The sequence below is a fragment of the Gadus morhua genome, chromosome 22 (genome assembly GCF_902167405.1).
Source record: "Gadus morhua chromosome 22, gadMor3.0, whole genome shotgun sequence".
In the NCBI taxonomy this organism is placed as follows: Eukaryota; Metazoa; Chordata; class Actinopteri; order Gadiformes; family Gadidae; genus Gadus; species Gadus morhua.
Genome location: NC_044069.1, coordinates 19,591,022 through 19,598,521, shown reverse-complemented (window position 1 = coordinate 19,598,521; position 7,500 = coordinate 19,591,022). Strand labels below are relative to the sequence as shown.

General features: G+C 47.1%; 1 long non-coding RNA gene across 1 annotated transcript; it reads right to left on the bottom strand.

Annotated features, from left to right (window-relative positions):
- Nucleotides 1–269: 269 nt before the first annotated feature.
- LOC115535844 (uncharacterized) lies at nucleotides 270–1,873 on the bottom strand. The gene is made up of 3 exons (XR_003974566.1): nucleotides 1,727–1,873; nucleotides 1,317–1,599; nucleotides 270–1,100 (listed from the first exon to the last, which is right to left on the bottom strand). It is a non-coding gene; the product is annotated as an uncharacterized LOC115535844 (long non-coding RNA).
- Nucleotides 1,874–7,500: the final 5,627 nt, after the last annotated feature.

Below are 7,500 nucleotides of genomic sequence, written 5' to 3'. Positions count from 1 at the left end.
TCTCTTGCTCAAAATCCTTAGTTTACCTCTCAAAAGTAAATATCTGTTTCAATGAACAATTCAGTGCCATCAGAATGACAAGTCCTTGTGTCATTGTCTACGGATAAGACAGTCAAATTGCTTAGTCATGTTGTCAATATAACAGTGTACTCTGGAGGGATGTTCTGATGTAAACTATGGCTAAAGTTTTGAAGACAAATATTGTAAATTGTTAGTTACATCTTAGTGTATGTGGTAGATTGATTGCAAGAGACTGTACAAGATTCACATTTAAGATTTTACTGTAATTTATTGACAGACCATGTCATTGTGATACAGAAAGGAAAAGACAACACTGCATAGCACAAAGAAAAAAACAAAAAAAACAAAATCAGAAATGTGAACATAGGATAATCTCCTTAGGGAAAACTGTACATGCAGTATTGTAGGAATTACAGTGCAGTCTTCCTACACCTCCTGACGTTCCTGTCTGTTGGGCCACAAATTCTCATCCACATCACAACGAATATCTTCTCCTGCGATGCAGCGTGGAAAGAATCTTTTAGAGTGTCTTATCCAGCCTCTGCAGGCTTCTGCTGTGATGTCATCACACACTGCATCCATGGCAGCCAGAAGGGTCATCTGTGTATGTGGCTGGTGATCATAAACTTTACATCTCCATGCTGAGAAAAATTCCTCAATGGAATTAAGGAATGGGGAGTAGGGTGCGAGGAACTCCATCAGCATCCTGTTGTGGGTTGCAAACCATTGCCTGATGATGTTGGAGCGATGGAAACTGACATTGTCCCAAACTATCACGTACTAATCTCCAATCTGACCCCTCTCTGGTTCAGGGATGAGATCCCTGTAGAGAGTGTCTAAAAAGGTGACAAGACGCTCTGTATTGTATGGCCCAAAAAGGGGAATATGCGTTAGCACACCATTCTCAGAGATAGCAGCACCCATAGTTATGTTCCCGCCCGTTGGCCTGGCACATCAACTGTAGCTCTGTGGCCGATGATATTTCGACCACGCCTTCTGTGCTTCGTCAGGTTGAATCCAGCCTCATCTACGTAGATGAAGTTGTGCGTTGGTTCACTTGCTTCCAGTTCCATTGCACGCTATATCCAGAAGACACAAAATTAGTTTTATGAATTACATGCATTTTCATTTTGGACAAGATATAGTTACATCAAATGTATAAAGCACACATTGCATCTTCTTTTCTACAGCCATAGCAAATGTGTAAAGGGCACACTGACAGTACCGTATATCACTATACGATGTTGTACTGTTTACTGTGAGGTAAAGTTACTGCCTGCTCATACATGTTTTACCTGTACATACTGGTAGCAAAGCTCCTTCACTCTTTCACCATTTCTTTCAAATGGAACATTGTACAGCTGCTTCATACTCATTTGGTGTCTTTTCAGCACCCTGTCAATGGTTGAGATGCTGACTGTTTGGATGTTTTCAAAGATGTTGTTGTCCTCTATAATGGCACTCTTTATCTCCCTTAGTCTTATGGCATTGTTTTCTACAACCATGGTGCAAATTGCCTGCCCCTGTTCAGGTGGGAAAAGGGGCCTTCTGCCACCCCTGTGAGGTTGTCTTGCCATCCTATGTTGAAAAAAAGTACAGTACAGTAAAAGTATACTTACTGAATATTGTAAAATGCAATTGGAATACTGTAATATGAAGCATTACAGAAAGTATACAGTACAGTGCCTATCGTAAGATTACATACCTGTTATGTTGACGTCTGAAAAAGTCTGAATGATTGAGGACACAGTTGTTCTCCCAACATTTGGCTGCACCCTTCGACCAGCCTCTCCATTGTAAGCCCATGATTTATAACATGGTCTACAAGTGTGGTTCTTATCTCATCAGGAATGTTCATTCTGCCTCTTCCTCTGTTGCGCCTCCCAACTCCTCTGCCACGCAGCCTCACTCCTCTTCCTCTTCCCTGTTGACCCCGTCCATTTCCTTGTCCTTCCATTGTCAAACATTGTAACATTGTGTTGTGCTCCAGCTATATATATACTTGATGGTTCATGAGATGCACCTTTGAGCTACTTCAGTAAAACTGGTGGATCATTGGTTGATCTAACGCTTCAAACATTTCCCTTCATTAGAGAAAGTCAAGATTCACCTGGGGGCAATTAATTGACCAATTCAGGACAGATTTAGAAAAAATAACAAAAGAAAGAGTCTAATGCCGGTGTATAGAAATGTATAGAAATATGCTTGACATATTATGACAACTCGTTCAACCATTTTGCATGTAAAGGCAATGAACTAATACCTAAATGTTGTGGGGGTGAGACTATTCCATAGAGACCATTACAATACATTTTGATCAACATCACATAAGCAATTGATAATGTAAGAAAGAGCAGAGAATTGAACATAATCATGTGCATGGATGTACCAAATAAATGAGAAACTGTTTTTTTCACGTACACAAGTGACGCACTGATGTGAAGATTGAACAGGTGGTATTGACAATTTCAATTCTGATCTGAGAAATGAACCAAAGCGACAAACTGTAAAGGGCCGAAGTCCCTCTAATAGTAACTAAATATAATATATAGTAACAAAATATAATATAAATAAAGAATACACTGACCTGTTATTGCTCTGGTCCTCTGGTCCTCTGGTCCTCTGGTCCTCTGGTCCTCTGGTCCTCTGGTCCTCTCCTCTGGTCCTCTGGTCCTCTGGTCCCCTGGTCCTCTGGTCTTGTTAGTCCTCTGGTGCTCTGGTTCTGGTTCTGGTTCTGCTGTTCTGGTTCTGGTTCTGGTTCTGGTTCTGCTGTTCTGGTTCTGGTTCTGGTTCTGGTTCTGGTTCTGCTGCTCTGGTTTTGGTTCTGGTTCTGGTTCTGGCTCTGGTTCTGGTTCTGGTTCTGGTTCTGGTTCTGGTTCTGCTTCTGGTGGTTACATAAGCTCTTCACATTACCCCCATCTTCCTCCAGAGGTCGAGGTGTGACCCCCAGTGTCATGAGCTGGTGGTGGGGTGGAGGAGGGGGGGGTGGGGGGAGCCTCAACACGGATCAATAGCCACGTTTCAAAACTGGTCGACTACTTTTAAGCAGTGTGTGTGGTTTGAAGGAGACAATAAATAAATATATATATCTTTACATTTTGCCCAGTGGTAAGGTCAATGGAAACACAACGTGTACGTGAGCCGCCTCATTAGCTGCCGTCCCACAGCCCACGCTGAGCAGCCGGCCTCCTCCGCCGCTGAGACTCTTTGTTGTGCGGTCCGGTGGAGAGCAGGCAGCTACAGAACAGCAGCATGGACGCAGGGAGGACTGATTGGACCACTTCTGAGAGGCAGAACACGGTAACCATCAGCAGAGTAACCATTCGGAAGCCAGGACACTCGATGAGGCAAGGCTTCTGAAATATGTATCATTGACATTATTGGACAACTCTCATACTCAATTAAAATTGAAAACGTTTCAAGGATGCTGGGAAAGTTTGGTTACTTTTGAGCAATCAGGGTCGGCCACTGTCCTCAAAGTGTTCTCAAAGTCCTTTGATGAGGGCTCTGTGTGTGTATGTGTCTACGTGTGTGTGTGTGTGTGTGTGTGTGTGTGTGTGAGTGTCTTTCTTAATACGCACTTTTCCCTGTGTCTAACTAATGAGCTAGCAAATACGCCTCCCTGCCCAATTACGCTAGACAAACACAACACAAATATGTTGACAAACAGAACACGTAGACGCTTCCTGCGAGGCAGAGGCATGCTGATGGTCCGCCAGGCGTCCGGGGGGATCCGCACCAGCCAAGGGGGGGGGGGGGGGGGGGGCCGGCGCCAAAACATCCACGGCAGCATAATGGCACAGAGTTGGCCGGGGCGGGATAGGCAACAGATTGCCGTTTGTCCCGGGAGGTTGAGAGTCGTAACCTTGGCAACGTGTGACTGACAGCCAAGCTGGAGACGCTCTGAGCCGGGGGGAGACGGACGGCCGGAAGGATGGACGGATGGACGGGCAGACGTTTATGAGGCCTTTATGAGGACGTTTAAGAGGGCGTTTGGCGGGGGATGGGCAGGGGAGGAGGAGGAGGAGGGAAGGAGGAAAAGGAGAAGAGGAGGAGGAGAGGAGTAGGAGAGGAGGAAAGGAGGAGAGGAGGAGAGAAGGAGGAGGAGAGGAGGGGAGGAGGACTGGAGGAGGGAATGGTGGGAGGAGGAGAAGAGGAGGAGAGGAGGAGGAGAGGAGGGGAGAAGGAGAGGAGAGGAGGAGGAGAGGAGGGGAGAAGAAGGAGAGGAGAGGAGGAGGAGAAGAGGAGGAGAGGAGGAGGAGAGGAGGGGAAGAGGAGAGGAGGAGGAGAGGAGGGGAGAAGGAGAGGAGAGGAGGAGGAGGAGAGGAGGAGAGGAGGAGAGGAGGGGAGGAGGGGATGGTGGGAGGAGGAATAGAGGAGGAGGAGAGGAGGATGGTCAGAAGAGGAGGAGGAGAGGAGCAGAAGGAGGAGGAGGTACTGTGTGCGTTTGAGTCTGTTTTGGTCCAATTCTCTATGTCTGGTCTGGCTGTGGTATTTCAGGGAGGATCAACCCAGATACATGATGCAAGAGACACACACACAAACACACACACCCAACCGAAACACAACCTCACGCATACCATGTCAGAAGAGCCATCTCTCTCTCTCTCTCTCTCTCTCTCTCTCTCTCTCTCTCTCTCTCTCTCCTCTCTCCTCCCTCTCTCTCTCTCCTCTCTCTCTCTCTCTCTCTCTCTCTCTCTCTCTCTCCTCTCTCTCTCTCTCTCTCTCACTCTCTCTCTCCTCTCTCTCTCTCTCTCTCTCTCTCTCTCTCTCTCTCTCTCTGTCTCTCTCTCTCTCTCTCTCTCTCTCTCTCTCTCTCTCTCTCTCTCTCTCTCTCTCTCTCTCTCTCTCTCTCTCTCTCTCTCTCTCTCTCATGTATATGGGATGAACATGTGATGCCTCTTGTGGGATCCAATCATCTGAAGTAATCAAATGGAATCACATTGCATACACACATGCTCACTAGTTCTGAGACCATTCACACACGTGTGTTAGTTGTAATGAGGTACGGTGGTGTCAAGGTGAGGTCGGGTTCATCCACAAAATGTATCCCTGACATTTTCATTTGAATAGAGATGCTGCATATATTATCATGACAGTAAACAACATGGATGGCTTCCAGCAGCACGTGGAAACACAACCCTGCTTTATAAAATCAGATATTAAATATTAATTTAAACTCTACAAAAAATGCAAAGCTCAGCAACATATGGCAAAATGAATTCACGCAGCAGTGCCTTTGAGTTAAATAGGATCACTTTGTGAAGATGAACGACTCAACAGGACCAGCCTGCTGTAATTAGCGGCTCCATTAAGGTTGCTCTGACGTCTGTCTGTAGTTACTGCAAGAGAAAGCATTTCTGCCCACTACATGTCCCTGGTTCTTTTGCTGTGTTGTGTAGGGCAGGTATTACAGCCATGTGTTTGAGAGGAAGCAGCAGTGAAAGCCTGTTTGGGAACCCGTTTCTTTAGCATTAAGAAGGGTCTCATGTCTTCCTCTGCAGTTCATCAGGGGCCCGCTGTGGCCCCGAGGCTGAGGGAGGAGTCGATGCTGTTTGGTTTCTGTAAAAAGATTTTAGTGGCAACGATCATCGGGAGCCTCTCCTCGGGTTTCCTTTGGAGAAAGTGTTTGAGCGATATCAGGGGGCGGAGGGGGGGCCGTCTCCAACCGACCAGCTGACGGTGTTGTTGAGACACAGCGCGCCACCCCCGACCTAGCGCCGCTCGGTTCACTGCAGCTACTCCACCTCCAGCTCTCCCCCACTCCATGTGGAGGTTTGCTCTGCATCCATCAGGCCTGGTTGCTCTATGACTGCTGCAGAGGGTTAACCTTTCCCCAGACTCCTCAGACTAACCCAGGGCAGACACTCTCCAGCTCCTGACTCTGACACGAGTGCAGGGAAGGGTTCTGTAGGTAGTTTTGAACAATAATGCAGTTGCCCATGTCATTTTTATCAGCCTGTATCATGGCACGGTTCTGACGATTGGTCTCATATCAAATGAGACTATGGTCTTCGTTTCAACAGTCTTCAGGCCGACAGACTCTAGTCTAGACTATGTTCTTCGTTTCAACAGTCTTCAGGCCCACAGCCTCTAGTCTAGACTAAGGTCAAAGTCAAAGTCAAAGTCAAAGTGTGTTTATTGTTGCATGTACCAAATTGCTTCAGCACAGCAAAATTCTTACGACTTGGCAAGCATCATTCATCTACGCAGTAGACGTCATACATATAACAAAAAATAACATAAAACTCTAAAACAATATGACAATAAAATGTAACATTTAGCATAGAGTACAGTAGAAGGGCTAGCAGCAGTTTAAGTGTGAATAGAGAATAAGTTAAAAAGAAATGCTAAGCATAAGTTAAAAGTTTTTAAAATTGTGCAAATATATCTATGAAGTGAATTGTATGAGTGGGGGAGCAGGGAGTAGGTGGAGGTGGCAACTGTTCAGAGGTTCAGTGTTTCTGATTCAGAAGCCTTAGAGCCAGGGGGAAAAAGCTATTTGTGAGTCTGGTAGTCCGTGTTCGGATGCTCCGGTAGCGTCTACCAGACGGCAGCAATGAGAACAGTCCATAGCCTGGGTGGCTGTTGTCCTTTAGAATCTTTTTTGCTTTCCTCAGGCATCTACTGTTGTAGATGCCTTGCACGGAGGGGAGATGGCTGCCGGTGATCACTCCGCTGTCTTCACCACCCTCTGCAGGGCCTTGCGGTCGGCAGCGGAGCAGCTACCATACCAGGCAGTGATGCAGCCTGAGAGGATGCTCTCAATGGTGCATCTGTAAAAGTTTGTTAAAGTTCTTGAAGACATGCCAAACTTCTTGAGTCTCCTCAAGAAGTATAGCCGCTTCTGTGCAGTTTTGACTGCTGAGCCTGCCTGCATGGACCAGGTTAGGTCATCCTTGATGTACACACCGAGGAATTTGAAGTTGGAGACTCTCTCCACTTCAGCTCCCTCGATGTGTATGGGGTCCTGACCCCCCCTCTGCAGCTTCCTGAAATCCACAATCATTTCCTTGGTTTTGCAGACGTTGAGAGACAGGTTGTTGTCTTGGCACCATTCTGCCAAGACCCTTACCTCATCTCTATAGGCGGTCTCATCGTTGTTAGAGATGAGACCCAGGATGGTAGTGTCGTCTGCAAACTTCAGGATGATGTTGGAACTGTGTGTTGCCACACAGTCATGCGTGTACAGGGAGTACAGGAGGGGACTGAGTACGCAGCCCTGGGGGGCCCCGGTACTCAGGGTCAGTGAGGAGGAGGTGTGGTTGCCCATTCTCACCACCTGGGGTCTGCTCGTCAGGAAGTCCAGGATCCAGTTGCACAGGGGTGTTTTAAGACCCAGGCCCCTGAGCTTCGGGACGAGCTTGGCAGGCACAATAGTGTTGAATGCTGAGCTGTAGTCCACAAACAGCATCCTCACATATGTGTTGCTCTTTTCCAGGTGGGAGAGGGTGGCGTGTGTAGCTAGGGCAATGGCAT